Source organism: Onychostoma macrolepis, chromosome 09, assembly GCF_012432095.1.
Source record: "Onychostoma macrolepis isolate SWU-2019 chromosome 09, ASM1243209v1, whole genome shotgun sequence".
Taxonomy (NCBI): Eukaryota; Metazoa; Chordata; class Actinopteri; order Cypriniformes; family Cyprinidae; genus Onychostoma; species Onychostoma macrolepis.
The window spans coordinates 37,319,469-37,334,162 of NC_081163.1; the positions used below are offsets into that span (position 1 = coordinate 37,319,469).

The window sequence follows — 14,694 nt, forward strand, 5'->3', positions numbered from 1 at the left end:
TTAGGCCACTGGGGCTGTTGTGGAATAGCTGACATTCTCTATTAATTCTACTTCTCATTCAAGTGGCCTTTAAAAGAAAATCAGATAAGAGTCTTCTGGATGAACGCCTGCGAAGAGAGAACCACTTTTGGGAATACACTCTCACACTGTGGATACTTACCCTTTTGGGGGTCTTAGGCATGTATAAACGTTATAATCTCTTAGCAGAGGATGGTTTCGATCCATCGACCTCTGGGTTATGGGCCCAGCACGCTTCCGCTGCGCCACTCTGCTGTAAGTCACCCCAGATGGGACTCAAACTCACAATCCCTGGCTTAGGAGGCCAGTGTCTTATCAATAAAGCCACTGGGGCTGTTGTGGAGTAGCTGACTTGACCTCTCATTCAGGTGGCCTTTAAAAGAAAATCAGATAAGAGTCTTCTTGATGAACGCCTGCTAAGAGAGAACTCCCACAATGTGAATACTGCCCCTTTTGGGGGTCTCAGGCATGAATAAAAGTTATAATCTGTTAGCAGAGGATGGTTTCGATCCATTGACCTCTGGGTTATGGGCCCAGCACGCTTCCGCTGCGCCACTCTGCTGTAAGTCACTCCAGATGGGACTAGAACCCACAATCCCTGGCTTAGGAGGCCAGTGTCTTATCCATTAGGCCACTGGGGCTGTTGTGGAGTAGCTGACTTGCCCTCTCATTCAGGTGGCCTTTAAAAAAAATCAGATAGAGTCTTCTGGATGAACACCTGCTAAGAGAGAACCACTTTTGGGTATACACTCCCACACTGTGGATACTGCCCCTTTTGGGGGTCTTAGGCATGTATAAAAGTTATAATCTCTTAGCAGAGGATGGTTTCGATCCATCGACCTCTGGGTTATGGGCCCAGCACGCTTCCTCTGCGCCACTCTGCTGTAAGTCACCCCAGATGGGACTCGAACTCACAATCCCTGGCTTAGGAGGCCAGTGTCTTATCCATAAAGCCACTGGGGCTGTTGTGGAGTAGCTGACTTGCCCTCTCATTCAGGTGGCCTTTAAAAGAAAATCAGATAAGCGTCTTCTTGATGAACACCTGCTAAGAGAGCACTCCCACACTGTGAATACTGCCCCTTTTGGGGGTCTCAGGCATGAATAAAAGTTAAAACCCTCTTAGCAGAGGATGGTTTCGATCCATCGACCTCTGGGTTATGGGCCCAGCATGCTTCCGCTGCGCCACTCTGCTGTAAATCACCCCAGATGGGACTCGAACCCACAATCCCTGGCTTAGGAGGCCAGTGCCTTATCCATTAGGCCACTGGGGCTGTTGTGGAATAGCTGACATTCTCTATTAATTCTACTTCTCATTCAAGTGGCCTTTAAAAGAAAATCAGATAAGAGTCTTCTGGATGAACGCCTGCGAAGAGAGCACTCCCACGCTGTGACTACTGCCCCTTTTGGGGCTCTTAGGCATGTATAAACGTTATAATCTCTTAGCAGAGGATGGTTTCGATCCATCGACCTCTGGGTTATGGGCCCAGCACGCTTCCGCTGCGCCACTCTGCTGTAAGTCACCCCAGATGGGACTCGAACTCACAATCCCTGGCTTAGGAGGCCAGTGTCTTATCAATAAAGCCACTGGGGCTGTTGTGGAGTAGCTGACTTGCCCTCTCATTCAGGTGGCCTTTAAAAGAAAATCAGATAAGAGTCTTCTTGATGAACGCCTGCTAAGAGAGCACTCCCACAATGTGAATACTGCCCCTTTTGGGGGTCTCAGGCATGAATAAAAGTTATAATCTGTTAGCAGAGGATGGTTTCGATCCATCGACCTCTGGGTTATGGGCCCAGCATGCTTCCGCTGCGCCACTCTGCTGTAAGTCACTCCAGATGGGACTAGAACCCACAATCCCTGGCTTAGGAGGCCAGTGTCTTATCCAATAAAGCCACTGGGGCTGTTGTGGAGTAGCTGACTTGCCCTCTCACTCAGGTGGCTTTAAAAAAAAACAGATAGAATCCTCTGGCTGAACACCTGCTAAGAGAGAACCACTTTTGGGTATACACTCCCACACTGTGGATACTTACCCTTTTGGGGGCTCTTAGGCATGTATAAACGTTATAATCTCTTAGCAGAGGATGGTTTCGATCCATCGACCTCTGGGTTATGGGCCCAGCACGCTTCCTCTGCGCCACTCTGCTGTAAGTCACCCCAGATGGGACTCGAACTCACAATCCCTGGCTTAGGAGGCCAGTGTCTTATCCATAAAGCCACTGGGGCTGTTGTGGAGTAGCTGACTTGCCCTCTCATTCAGGTGGCCTTTAAAAGAAAATCAGATAAGCGTCTTCTTGATGAACGCCAGCTAAGAGAGCACTCCCACACTGTGAATACTGCCCCTTTTGGGGGTCTCAGGCATGAATAAAAGTTAAAACCCTCTTAGCAGAGGATGGTTTCGATCCATCGACCTCTGGGTTATGGGCCCAGCACGCTTCCGCTGCGCCACTCTGCTGTAAATCACCCCAGATGGGACTCAAACCCACAATCCCTGGCTTAGGAGGCCAGTGCCTTATCCATTAGGCCACTGGGGCTGTTGTGGAGTAGCTGACTTGCCCTCTCACTCAGGTAGCTTTAAAAAAAAAACAGATAGAGTCCTCTGGATGAACGCCTGCTAAGAGAGAACCACTTTTGGGTATACACTCCCACACTGTGGATACTTACCCTTTTGGGGGGTCTCAGGCATGTATAGAAGTTAAAAACTCTTAGCAGAGGATGGTTTCGATCCATCGACCTCTGGGTTATGGGCCCAGCACGCTTCGCTGCGCCACTCTGCTGTAAGTCACCCCAGAAGGGAATTGAACCCACAATCCCTGGCTTAGGAGGCCAGTGTCTTATCCATAAGGCCACTGGGGCTGTTGTGGAATAGCTGACATTCTCTATTAATTCTACTTCTCATTCAAGTGGCCTTTAAAAGAAAATCAGATAAGAGTCTTCTGGATGAACGCCTGCGAAGAGAGCACTCCCACGCTGTGACTACTGCCCCTTTTGGGGCTCTTAGGCATGTATAAACGTTATAATCTCTTAGCAGAGGATGGTTTCGATCCATCGACCTCTGGGTTATGGGCCCAGCACGCTTCCGCTGCGCCACTCTGCTGTAAGTCACCCCAGATGGGACTCGAACTCACAATCCCTGGCTTAGGAGGCCAGTGTCTTATCAATAAAGCCACTGGGGCTGTTGTGGAGTAGCTGACTTGCCCTCTCATTCAGGTGGCCTTTAAAAGAAAATCAGATAAGAGTCTTCTTGATGAACGCCTGCTAAGAGAGCACTCCCACAATGTGAATACTGCCCCTTTTGGGGGTCTCAGGCATGAATAAAAGTTATAATCTGTTAGCAGAGGATGGTTTCGATCCATCGACCTCTGGGTTATGGGCCCAGCATGCTTCCGCTGCGCCACTCTGCTGTAAGTCACTCCAGATGGGACTAGAACCCACAATCCCTGGCTTAGGAGGCCAGTGTCTTATCCATTAGGCCACTGGGGCTGTTGTGGAGTAGCTGACTTGCCCTCTCACTCAGGTGGCTTTAAAAAAAACAGATAGAGTCCTCTGGCTGAACACCTGCTAAGAGAGAACCACTTTTGGGTATACACTCCCACACTGTGGATACTTACCCTTTTGGGGCTCTTAGGCATGTATAAAAGTTATAATCTCTTAGCAGAGGATGGTTTCGATCCATCGACCTCTGGGTTATGGGCCCAGCACGCTTCCTCTGCGCCACTCTGCTGTAAGTCACCCCAGATGGGACTCGAACTCACAATCCCTGGCTTAGGAGGCCAGTGTCTTATCCATAAAGCCACTGGGGCTGTTGTGGAGTAGCTGACTTGCCCTCTCATTCAGGTGGCCTTTAAAAGAAAATCAGATAAGCGTCTTCTTGATGAACACCTGCTAAGAGAGCACTCCCACACTGTGAATACTGCCCCTTTTGGGGGTCTCAGGCATGAATAAAAGTTAAAACCCTCTTAGCAGAGGATGGTTTCGATCCATCGACCTCTGGGTTATGGGCCCAGCACGCTTCCGCTGCGCCACTCTGCTGTAAATCACCCCAGATGGGACTCGAACCCACAATCCCTGGCTTAGGAGGCCAGTGTCTTATCCATTAGGCCACTGGGGCTGTTGTGGAATAGCTGACATTCTCTATTAATTCTACTTCTCATTCAAGTGGCCTTTAAAAGAAAATCAGATAAGAGTCTTCTGGATGAACGCCTGCGAAGAGAGCACTCCCACGCTGTGACTACTGCCCCTTTTGGGGCTCTTAGGCATGTATAAACGTTATAATCTCTTAGCAGAGGATGGTTTCGATCCATCGACCTCTGGGTTATGGGCCCAGCACGCTTCCGCTGCGCCACTCTGCTGTAAGTCACCCCAGATGGGACTCGAACTCACAATCCCTGGCTTAGGAGGCCAGTGTCTTATCAATAAAGCCACTGGGGCTGTTGTGGAGTAGCTGACTTGCCCTCTCATTCAGGTGGCCTTTAAAAGAAAATCAGATAAGAGTCTTCTTGATGAACGCCTGCTAAGAGAGCACTCCCACAATGTGAATACTGCCCCTTTTGGGGGTCTCAGGCATGAATAAAAGTTATAATCTGTTAGCAGAGGATGGTTTCGATCCATCGACCTCTGGGTTATGGGCCCAGCATGCTTCCGCTGCGCCACTCTGCTGTAAGTCACTCCAGATGGGACTAGAACCCACAATCCCTGGCTTAGGAGGCCAGTGTCTTATCCATTAGGCCACTGGGGCTGTTGTGGAGTAGCTGACTTGCCCTCTCACTCAGGTGGCTTTAAAAAAAAACAGATAGAATCCTCTGGCTGAACACCTGCTAAGAGAGAACCACTTTTGGGTATACACTCCCACACTGTGGATACTTACCCTTTTGGGGCTCTTAGGCATGTATAAACGTTATAATCTGTTAGCAGAGGATGGTTTCGATCCATCGACCTCTGGGTTATGGGCCCAGCACGCTTCCGCTGCGCCACTCTGCTGTAAGTCACCCCAGATGGGACTCGAACTCACAATCCCTGGCTTAGGAGGCCAGTGTCTTATCAATAAAGCCACTGGGGCTGTTGTGGAGTAGCTGACTTGCCCTCTCATTCAGGTGGCCTTTAAAAGAAAATCAGATAAGAGTCTTCTTGATGAACGCCTGCTAAGAGAGCACTCCCACAATGTGAATACTGCCCCTTTTGGGGGTCTCAGGCATGAATAAAAGTTATAATCTGTTAGCAGAGGATGGTTTCGATCCATCGACCTCTGGGTTATGGGCCCAGCATGCTTCCGCTGCGCCACTCTGCTGTAAGTCACCCCAGATGGGACTAGAACCCACAATCCCTGGCTTAGGAGGCCAGTGTCTTATCCATTAGGCCACTGGGGCTGTTGTGGAGTAGCTGACTTGCCCTCTCACTCAGGTGGCTTTAAAAAAAAACAGATAGAATCCTCTGGCTGAACACCTGCTAAGAGAGAACCACTTTTGGGTATACACTCCCACACTGTGGATACTTACCCTTTTGGGGGCTCTTAGGCATGTATAAACGTTATAATCTCTTAGCAGAGGATGGTTTCGATCCATCGACCTCTGGGTTATGGGCCCAGCACGCTTCCTCTGCGCCACTCTGCTGTAAGTCACCCCAGATGGGACTCGAACTCACAATCCCTGGCTTAGGAGGCCAGTGTCTTATCCATTAGGCCACTGGGGCTGTTGTGGAATAGCTGACATTCTCTATTAATTCTACTTCTCATTCAAGTGGCCTTTAAAAGAAAATCAGATAAGAGTCTTCTGGATGAACGCCTGCGAAGAGAGCACTCCCACGCTGTGACTACTGCCCCTTTTGGGGCTCTTAGGCATGTATAAACGTTATAATCTCTTAGCAGAGGATGGTTTCGATCCATCGACCTCTGGGTTATGGGCCCAGCACGCTTCCGCTGCGCCACTCTGCTGTAAGTCACTCCAGATGGGACTCGAACTCACAATCCCTGGCTTAGGAGGCCAGTGTCTTATCCATAGGCCACTGGGGCTGTTGTGGAGTAGCTGACTTGCCTCTCATTCAGGTGGCCTTTAAAAAAAATCAGATAAGAGTCTTCTTGATGAACACCTGCTAAGAGAGCACTCCACACTGTGGATACTTACCCTTTTGGGGGTCTTAGGCATGTATAAAAGTTAAAATCTGTTAGCAGAGGATGGTTTCGATCCATCGACCTCTGGGTTATGGGCCCAGCACGCCCGCTGCGCCACTCTGCTGTAAGTCACCCCAGATGGGACTAGAACCCACAATCCCTGGTTTAGGAGGCCAGTGTCTTATCAATAAAGCCACTGGGGCTGTTGTGGAATAGCTGACATTCTCTATTAATTCTACTTCTCATTCAAGTGGCCTTTAAAAGAAAATCAGATAGAGTCTTCTTGATGAACGCCTGCTAAGAGAACCACTTTTGGGTATACACTCCCACACTGTGAATACTGCCCCTTTTGGGGGTCTTAGGCATGTATAAAAGTTATAATCTTAGCAGAGGATGGTTTCGATCCATCGACCTCTGGGTTATGGGCCCAGCACGCCCGCTGCGCCACTCTGCTGTAAATCACCCCAGATGGGACTCGAACTCACAATCCCTGGCTTAGGAGGCCAGTGTCTTATCCATTAGCCACTGGGGCTGTTGTGAGTAGCTGACTTGCCTCTCATTCAGGTGGCCTTTAAAAAAAATCAGATAAGAGTCTTCTGGATGAACGCCTGCTAAGAGAGCACTCCACACTGTGAATACTGCCCCTTTTGGGGGTCTCAGGCATGAATAAAAGTTAAAATCTGTTAGCAGAGGATGGTTTCGATCCATCGACCTCTGGGTTATGGGCCCAGCACGCTTCGCTGCGCCACTCTGCTGTAAATCACCCCAGATGGGACTTGAACCCACAATCCCTGGTTTAGGAGGCCAGTGTCTTATCCATTAGGCCACTGGGGCTGTTGTGAGTAGCTGACTTGCCTCTCTCATTCAGGTGGCCTTTAAAAAAAATCAGATAGAGTCTTCTTGATGAAAGCCTGCTAAGAGAGCACTCCCACTGTGAATACTGCCCCTTTTGGGGGTCTCAGGCATGTATAGAAGTTAAAACTCTTAGCAGAGGATGGTTTCGATCCATCGACCTCTGGGTTATGGGCCCAGCACGCCCGCTGCGCCACTCTGCTGTAAATCACCCCAGATGGGACTTGAACCCACAATCCCTGGCTTAGGAGGCCAGTGTCTTATCCATAAAGCCACTGGGGCTGTTGTGGAGTAGCTGACTTGCCTCTCATTCAGGTGGCTTTAAAAAAAAACAGATAGAGTCTTCTGATGAACGCCTGCTAAGAGAGCACTCCCACGCTGTGAATACTGCCCCTTTTGGGGCTCTTAGGCATGTATAAAAGTTAAAACCTCTTAGCAGAGGATGGTTTCGATCCATCGACCTCTGGGTTATGGGCCCAGCACGCCCGCTGCGCCACTCTGCTGTAAGTCACTCCAGATGGGACTAGAACCCACAATCCCTGGCTTAGGAGGCCAGTGTCTTATCCATAGGCCACTGGGGCTGTTGTGAGTAGCTGACTTGTCCTCTCACTCAGGTAGCTTTAAAAAAAAAACAGATAGAGTCCTCTGGATGAACGCCTGCTAAGAGAGAACCACTTTTGGGAATACACTCTCACACTGTGGATACTTACCCTTTTGGGGGTCTTAGGCATGTATAAAAGTTATAATCTGTTAGCAGAGGATGGTTTCGATCCATCGACCTCTGGGTTATGGGCCCAGCACGCTTCCGCTGCGCCACTCTGCTGTAAGTCACCCCAGATGGGACTCGAACTCACAATCCCTGGCTTAGGAGGCCAGTGTCTTATCAATAAAGCCACTGGGGCTGTTGTGGAGTAGCTGACTTGCCCTCTCATTCAGGTGGCCTTTAAAAGAAAATCAGATAAGAGTCTTCTTGATGAACGCCTGCTAAGAGAGCACTCCCACACTGTGAATACTGCCCCTTTTGGGGGTCTCAGGCATGAATAAAAGTTAAAACCCTCTTAGCAGAGGATGGTTTCGATCCATCGACCTCTGGGTTATGGGCCCAGCACGCTTCCGCTGCGCCACTCTGCTGTAAATCACCCCAGATGGGACTCGAACCCACAATCCCTGGCTTAGGAGGCCAGTGTCTTATCCATTAGGCCACTGGGGCTGTTGTGGAATAGCTGACATTCTCTATTAATTCTACTTCTCATTCAAGTGGCCTTTAAAAGAAAATCAGATAAGAGTCTTCTGGATGAACGCCTGCGAAGAGAGCACTCCCACGCTGTGACTACTGCCCCTTTTGGGGGTCTTAGGCATGTATAAAAGTTAAAAACTCTTAGCAGAGGATGGTTTCGATCCATCGACCTCTGGGTTATGGGCCCAGCACGCTTCCGCTGCGCCACTCTGCTGTAAGTCACCCCAGAAGGGAATTGAACCCACAATCCCTGGCTTAGGAGGCCAGTGTCTTATCCATAAGGCCACTGGGGCTGTTGTGGAATAGCTGACATTCTCTATTAATTCTACTTCTCATTCAAGTGGCCTTTAAAAGAAAATCAGATAAGAGTCTTCTGGATGAACGCCTGCGAAGAGAGCACTCCCACGCTGTGACTACTGCCCCTTTTGGGGGTCTCAGGCATGTATAAAAGTTAAAACCTCTTAGCAGAGGATGGTTTCGATCCATCGACCTCTGGGTTATGGGCCCAGCACGCCTCGCTGCGCCACTCTGCTCTTCCTAAAAATAAAGGCTCACATACACTGGTGTGTTCGAATCGACTTGAATTTAGGCACTCGTTACGAGCTACTTGGTCATGAATGAGATATTGTTGAAAACTATGACAGTTTTAGCCTAGAAATATGGCAGCTTTTCGTCAAGCAGTACCTGGGTATGCGCATAAGTCTTCGCAGAGGACAGTTATAACAAAATGCACACTTTATCATAACTAACAAAATACAATCAACTGTCTGAAAGCAAAATTTTATAAACTCCTCAAATAAATAAACACCCCCCTCTGATTTTCGACATGATGGTATAGTCCAATTTCCTCTGGCACAGCACAAGATTGGAAACTGAAGCGCCGTCTATCTCTTTGTTTGCTGACACATGGAATGTGGCCTTTCACTGCATGGACCAGTGTGATCTGGTATTCGGGTAAAGAATTCAAACAGTGAAAAGAAATATAAGAACAGTGCACGTTTCTGTACGTTCAAGATATTAATAAAAATGTTAACTACCTGTTCTCTGTTTACATTTAGGCACACATTACTAGCTAGTCTGTCATAGAGGAGTTTTTTCAAAAACTGCAACAGTTTTAGCAGCTTATGTGTGGAAGTTGAACTGGCTTAACAGAAGATGGTTTTGATCCCTTGTTGGGGGGCTCAGGCATGTATAGAAGTTAAAAACTCTTAGCAGAGGATGGTTTCGATCCATCGACCTCTGGGTTATGGGCCCAGCACGCTTCCGCTGCGCCACTCTGCTGTAAGTCACCCCAGAAGGGAATTGAACCCACAATCCCTGGCTTAGGAGGCCAGTGTCTTATCCATAAGGCCACTGGGGCTGTTGTGGAATAGCTGACATTCTCTATTAATTCTACTTCTCATTCAAGTGGCCTTTAAAAGAAAATCAGATAAGAGTCTTCTGGATGAACGCCTGCGAAGAGAGCACTCCCACGCTGTGACTACTGCCCCTTTTGGGGGTCTTAGGCATGTATAAAAGTTAAAACCTCTTAGCAGAGGATGGTTTCGATCCATCGACCTCTGGGTTATGGGCCCAGCACGCTTCCGCTGCGCCACTCTGCTGTAAGTCACCCCAGATGGGAATTGAACCCACAATCCCTGGCTTAGGAGGCCAGTGTCTTATCCATTAGGCCACTGGGGCTGTTGTGGAGTAGCTGACTTGTCCTCTCACTCAGGTAGCTTTAAAAAAAAAAACAGATAGAGTCCTCTGGATGAACGCCTGCTAAGAGAGAACCACTTTTGGGAATACACTCTCACACTGTGGATACTTACCCTTTTGGGGGTCTTAGGCATGTATAAAAGTTATAATCTGTTAGCAGAGGATGGTTTCGATCCATCGACCTCTGGGTTATGGGCCCAGCACGCTTCCGCTGCGCCACTCTGCTGTAAGTCACCCCAGATGGGACTCGAACTCACAATCCCTGGCTTAGGAGGCCAGTGCCTTATCCATTAGGCCACTGGGGCTGTTGTGGAGTAGCTGACTTGCCCTCTCATTCAGGTGGCCTTTAAAAGAAAATCAGATAAGAGTCTTCTTGATGAACGCCTGCTAAGAGAGCACTCCCACACTGTGAATACTGCCCCTTTTGGGGGTCTCAGGCATGAATAAAAGTTAAAACCCTCTTAGCAGAGGATGGTTTCGATCCATCGACCTCTGGGTTATGGGCCCAGCACGCTTCCGCTGCGCCACTCTGCTGTAAATCACCCCAGATGGGACTCGAACCCACAATCCCTGGCTTAGGAGGCCAGTGCCTTATCCATTAGGCCACTGGGGCTGTTGTGGAGTAGCTGACTTGCCCTCTCACTCAGGTAGCTTTAAAAAAAAAACAGATAGAGTCCTCTGGATGAACGCCTGCTAAGAGAGAACCACTTTTGGGTATACACTCCCACACTGTGGATACTTACCCTTTTGGGGGTCTCAGGCATGTATAGAAGTTAAAAACTCTTAGCAGAGGATGGTTTCGATCCATCGACCTCTGGGTTATGGGCCCAGCACGCTTCAGCTGCGCCACTCTGCTGTAAGTCACCCCAGATGGGACTCGAACTCACAATCCCTGGCTTAGGAGGCCAGTGTCTTATCCATAAGGCCACTGGGGCTGTTGTGGAATAGCTGACATTCTCTATTAATTCTACTTCTCATTCAAGTGGCCTTTAAAAGAAAATCAGATAAGAGTCTTCTGATGAACGCCTGCTAAGAGAACCACTTTTGGGAATACACTCTCACACTGTGGATACTTACCCTTTTGGGGCTCTTAGGCATGTATAAAAGTTATAATCTTAGCAGAGGATGGTTTCGATCCATCGACCTCTGGGTTATGGGCCCAGCACGCCCGCTGCGCCACTCTGCTGTAAATCACCCCAGATGGGACTGAACCCACAATCCCTGGTTTAGGAGGCCAGTGCCTTATCCATTAGGCCACTGGGGCTGTTGTGGAGTAGCTGACATTCTCTATTAATTCTACTTCTCATTCAGGTGGCTTTAAAAAAAAATCAGATAAGAGTCTTCTGGATGAACACCTGCTAAGAGAACCACTTTTGGGTATACACTCCCACACTGTGGATACTTACCCTTTTGGGGCTCTTAGGCATGTATAAAAGTTAAAATCTTAGCAGAGGATGGTTTCGATCCATCGACCTCTGGGTTATGGGCCCAGCACGCTTCGCTGCGCCACTCTGCTGTAAATCACCCCAGATGGGACTAGAACCCACAATCCCTGGCTTAGGAGGCCAGTGTCTTATCCATAAAGCCACTGGGGCTGTTGTGGAATAGCTGACATTCTCTATTAATTCTACTTCTCATTCAGGTGGCCTTTAAAAGAAAATCAGATAGAGTCTTCTTGATGAACGCCTGCTAAGAGAGCACTCCCACAATGTGAATACTGCCCCTTTTGGGGGTCTCAGGCATGAATAAAAGTTATAATCTTAGCAGAGGATGGTTTCGATCCATCGACCTCTGGGTTATGGGCCCAGCATGCTTCCGCTGCGCCACTCTGCTGTAAGTCACTCCAGATGGGACTCGAACCCACAATCCCTGGTTTAGGAGGCCAGTGTCTTATCCATTAAAGGCCACTGGGGCTGTTGTGGAATAGCTGACATTCTCTATTAATTCTACTTCTCATTCAAGTGGCCTTTAAAAAAAATCAGATAGAGTCTTCTTGATGAAAGCCTGCTAAGAGAACCACTTTTGGGAATACACTCTCACACTGTGGATACTTACCCTTTTGGGGGTCTTAGGCATGAATAAAAGTTAAAATCTTAGCAGAGGATGGTTTCGATCCATCGACCTCTGGGTTATGGGCCCAGCATGCTTCCGCTGCGCCACTCTGCTGTAAATCACCCCAGATGGGACTCGAACTCACAATCCCTGGCTTAGGAGGCCAGTGTCTTATCCATTAAAGGCCACTGGGGCTGTTGTGGAGTAGCTGACTTGTCCTCTCACTCAGGTGGCTTTAAAAAAAAACAGATAGAATCCTCTGGCTGAACACCTGCTAAGAGAACCACTTTTGGGTATACACTCCCACACTGTGAATACTGCCCCTTTTGGGGGTCTTAGGCATGTATAAAAGTTATAATCTCTTAGCAGAGGATGGTTTCGATCCATCGACCTCTGGGTTATGGGCCCAGCACGCTTCGCTGCGCCACTCTGCTGTAAGTCACTCCAGATGGGACTCGAACCCACAATCCCTGGTTTAGGAGGCCAGTGTCTTATCCATTAGGCCACTGGGGCTGTTGTGGAGTAGCTGACTTGCCCTCTCATTCAGGTGGCTTTAAAAAAAATCAGATAGAGTCTTCTTGATGAACACCTGCTAAGAGAACCACTTTTGGGTATACACTCCCACACTGTGGATACTTACCCTTTTGGGGGTCTCAGGCATGTATAAAAACAAATGTAAAATTCCTTCATCCTCTTTTTTACAAACTCTGCATTGGGCATTCGTTTCTTTCTGCATAGCACACAATCTCATTTCCGTAAAAATCACATTTTGTCTAATAAAATAATCAAAACATTCCAAATCTACATCCAACCAGTTCCATGTCATGTTCTTCCAGATATCTCTCTCTTTAATTTCATTAAAATGCCTTATCCAGAACTGATTGGCAACAGGTTTTTTAAAAACTCCATTTATAAAAAACCCATAAAACATTTGGACAGAACCCAAATTAAAATTCACCATCTTGTCTTTGCATTTTAGAAACACATTCATTTTGTTTTCTTTTCTCCCCTTTATTAATCTCATCCAGCCATTGTCCTGGGATTGCTTTTGTACTTCTTCATATTGTCTTTTTAAAACTTTTACATTAAAATCCTCCTTCTCCTCCTCCATCGCATCTATAATCACTTGAAGTGGTAAAAATCCCTCTTTAAATTCCCATAAAACATCCCTCACCTTTACAATCCCTGCTTGCAACCACTTCTTAAAATATATGTCTTGCTCTTGTATCTTTATTTTTTCATTTAAAAACAGAGGTTGATTTAAAATCCTTTCCCTCCCCTCTGGATTAAAATCCACCTTTGTTAAAAAAAGCCTCCAAGCGCTTAAAACCTCTTTGTAAAACCGTGGGATCCCCTCCATCATCCAATTCTTCAGCTTCATCCATAAAATGTTTTCCCCCAAATTAAAATTCCCACATTTATTTAAATAAAAACCCATCAATCTCTTCCACTCTGCTTTATTCGTGTCATCCAAATATTTTCTTACCACCTTTACCCTCATGCTTTTCATTTTTTGTTCTACGTCCACCAAACCCATCCCTCCCTCCTCCGGTTTCCCTATCAGTGTAAAATATGCAATTCTTGAAGGTTTTTTATCCCATAAGAATTCTAAAACACTTTTCTTTATTCTCTTAAAAACCCAGTCCGGTAATGGCATCACATGCAAAATGTACCACATTTTGGATAACATTAGCATGTTTACAACTAAAATTTTCCCCTTCAAACTTAAAAACCTGCTTCTCCAAAAAATCAATCTTCTTTCCATCCCTCCCACCGTCTCTTCCCACATACTGTCCATTGCCCCCTTTTCATTCTTTGCTAAAATTGCTCCTAAAATCTTCGTTTCTTGCACCTCCATAAACTTAAAGAGCCCTGTTAGAACTTCCGCCCTTCCAAACTTCATATATACGGTTTTTCCTTCATTTATTTTTGCACCCGAACCCTCACAATACAATTTAGTTTTCTCCATCACTCTTTTAACACTTTCTATATTTTCAACCACAATTGTTGTGTCATCGGCGTATTGAAATATTTTCATTAGTTCTTCTCCCTCTTCCATTTGTATTCCCTTAATTCTTTTTTCTCTATTTATTAAAAGTCCTAAAGGTTCTGCCACCAAAGAGTACAACTGCGCCGACAACGGACACCCCTGTCTTATGGACCTTAAAACTTTAAAAGGTTGAGTTAAAAAACCGTTGCATTTTACCTTTGTTAAAATATCCCTGTATAAAACTGAAATCCATTTTATAAAATTACCCCCAAACCCAAATTCCTTTAAAACCGCAAATAAAACCCATCAATCTCTTCCACTCTGCTTTATTCGTGTCATCCAAATATTTTCTTACCACCTTTACCCTCATGCTTTTCATTTTTTGTTCTACGTCCACCAAACCCATCCCTCCCTCCTCCGGTTTCCCTATCAGTGTAAAATATGCAATTCTTGAAGGTTTTTTATCCCATAAGAATTCTAAAACACTTTTCTTTATTCTCTTAAAAACCCAGTCCGGTAATGGCATCACATGCAAAATGTACCACATTTTGGATAACATTAACATGTTTACAACTAAAATTTTCCCTTCAAACTTAAAACCTGCTTCTCCAAAAAATCAATCTTCTTTCCATCCCTCCCACCGTCTCTTCCCACATACTGTCCATTGCCCCCTTTTCATTCTTTGCTAAAATTGCTCCTAAAATCTTCGTTTCTTGCACCTCCATAAACTTAAAGAGCCCTGTTAG

At 46.8% G+C, this 14,694-nt stretch overlaps 22 non-coding genes across 22 annotated transcripts; all 22 read right to left on the bottom strand.

The window, feature by feature from the left end:
- Positions 1-201: 201 nt before the first annotated feature.
- Positions 202-273, bottom strand: trnam-cau (transfer RNA methionine (anticodon CAU)). The gene has a single exon. It is a non-coding gene; the product is annotated as a tRNA-Met (tRNA).
- A 943-nt stretch (positions 274-1,216) lies between these two features.
- Positions 1,217-1,289, bottom strand: trnar-ccu (transfer RNA arginine (anticodon CCU)). The gene has a single exon. It is a non-coding gene; the product is annotated as a tRNA-Arg (tRNA).
- Positions 1,290-1,458: 169 nt separating this feature from the next.
- trnam-cau (transfer RNA methionine (anticodon CAU)) lies at positions 1,459-1,530 on the bottom strand. Its single transcript has one exon. It is a non-coding gene; the product is annotated as a tRNA-Met (tRNA).
- Positions 1,531-2,396: 866 nt separating this feature from the next.
- trnam-cau (transfer RNA methionine (anticodon CAU)) lies at positions 2,397-2,468 on the bottom strand. The gene has a single exon. It is a non-coding gene; the product is annotated as a tRNA-Met (tRNA).
- A 6-nt stretch (positions 2,469-2,474) lies between these two features.
- trnar-ccu (transfer RNA arginine (anticodon CCU)) lies at positions 2,475-2,547 on the bottom strand. The gene has a single exon. It is a non-coding gene; the product is annotated as a tRNA-Arg (tRNA).
- Positions 2,548-3,038: 491 nt separating this feature from the next.
- On the bottom strand, positions 3,039-3,110 carry trnam-cau (transfer RNA methionine (anticodon CAU)). The gene has a single exon. It is a non-coding gene; the product is annotated as a tRNA-Met (tRNA).
- Positions 3,111-3,973: 863 nt separating this feature from the next.
- On the bottom strand, positions 3,974-4,045 carry trnam-cau (transfer RNA methionine (anticodon CAU)). The gene has a single exon. It is a non-coding gene; the product is annotated as a tRNA-Met (tRNA).
- Positions 4,046-4,051: 6 nt separating this feature from the next.
- On the bottom strand, positions 4,052-4,124 carry trnar-ccu (transfer RNA arginine (anticodon CCU)). Its single transcript has one exon. It is a non-coding gene; the product is annotated as a tRNA-Arg (tRNA).
- Positions 4,125-4,293: 169 nt separating this feature from the next.
- On the bottom strand, positions 4,294-4,365 carry trnam-cau (transfer RNA methionine (anticodon CAU)). The gene has a single exon. It is a non-coding gene; the product is annotated as a tRNA-Met (tRNA).
- A 556-nt stretch (positions 4,366-4,921) lies between these two features.
- On the bottom strand, positions 4,922-4,993 carry trnam-cau (transfer RNA methionine (anticodon CAU)). The gene has a single exon. It is a non-coding gene; the product is annotated as a tRNA-Met (tRNA).
- An 877-nt stretch (positions 4,994-5,870) lies between these two features.
- On the bottom strand, positions 5,871-5,942 carry trnam-cau (transfer RNA methionine (anticodon CAU)). The gene has a single exon. It is a non-coding gene; the product is annotated as a tRNA-Met (tRNA).
- Positions 5,943-7,722: 1,780 nt separating this feature from the next.
- trnam-cau (transfer RNA methionine (anticodon CAU)) lies at positions 7,723-7,794 on the bottom strand. The gene has a single exon. It is a non-coding gene; the product is annotated as a tRNA-Met (tRNA).
- Positions 7,795-8,030: 236 nt separating this feature from the next.
- Positions 8,031-8,102, bottom strand: trnam-cau (transfer RNA methionine (anticodon CAU)). Its single transcript has one exon. It is a non-coding gene; the product is annotated as a tRNA-Met (tRNA).
- A 6-nt stretch (positions 8,103-8,108) lies between these two features.
- On the bottom strand, positions 8,109-8,181 carry trnar-ccu (transfer RNA arginine (anticodon CCU)). The gene has a single exon. It is a non-coding gene; the product is annotated as a tRNA-Arg (tRNA).
- A 169-nt stretch (positions 8,182-8,350) lies between these two features.
- On the bottom strand, positions 8,351-8,422 carry trnam-cau (transfer RNA methionine (anticodon CAU)). Its single transcript has one exon. It is a non-coding gene; the product is annotated as a tRNA-Met (tRNA).
- A 995-nt stretch (positions 8,423-9,417) lies between these two features.
- trnam-cau (transfer RNA methionine (anticodon CAU)) lies at positions 9,418-9,489 on the bottom strand. The gene has a single exon. It is a non-coding gene; the product is annotated as a tRNA-Met (tRNA).
- A 248-nt stretch (positions 9,490-9,737) lies between these two features.
- On the bottom strand, positions 9,738-9,809 carry trnam-cau (transfer RNA methionine (anticodon CAU)). The gene has a single exon. It is a non-coding gene; the product is annotated as a tRNA-Met (tRNA).
- Positions 9,810-9,815: 6 nt separating this feature from the next.
- Positions 9,816-9,888, bottom strand: trnar-ccu (transfer RNA arginine (anticodon CCU)). The gene has a single exon. It is a non-coding gene; the product is annotated as a tRNA-Arg (tRNA).
- Positions 9,889-10,060: 172 nt separating this feature from the next.
- trnam-cau (transfer RNA methionine (anticodon CAU)) lies at positions 10,061-10,132 on the bottom strand. Its single transcript has one exon. It is a non-coding gene; the product is annotated as a tRNA-Met (tRNA).
- Positions 10,133-10,138: 6 nt separating this feature from the next.
- trnar-ccu (transfer RNA arginine (anticodon CCU)) lies at positions 10,139-10,211 on the bottom strand. The gene has a single exon. It is a non-coding gene; the product is annotated as a tRNA-Arg (tRNA).
- A 157-nt stretch (positions 10,212-10,368) lies between these two features.
- trnam-cau (transfer RNA methionine (anticodon CAU)) lies at positions 10,369-10,440 on the bottom strand. Its single transcript has one exon. It is a non-coding gene; the product is annotated as a tRNA-Met (tRNA).
- Positions 10,441-10,446: 6 nt separating this feature from the next.
- On the bottom strand, positions 10,447-10,519 carry trnar-ccu (transfer RNA arginine (anticodon CCU)). The gene has a single exon. It is a non-coding gene; the product is annotated as a tRNA-Arg (tRNA).
- Positions 10,520-14,694: the final 4,175 nt, after the last annotated feature.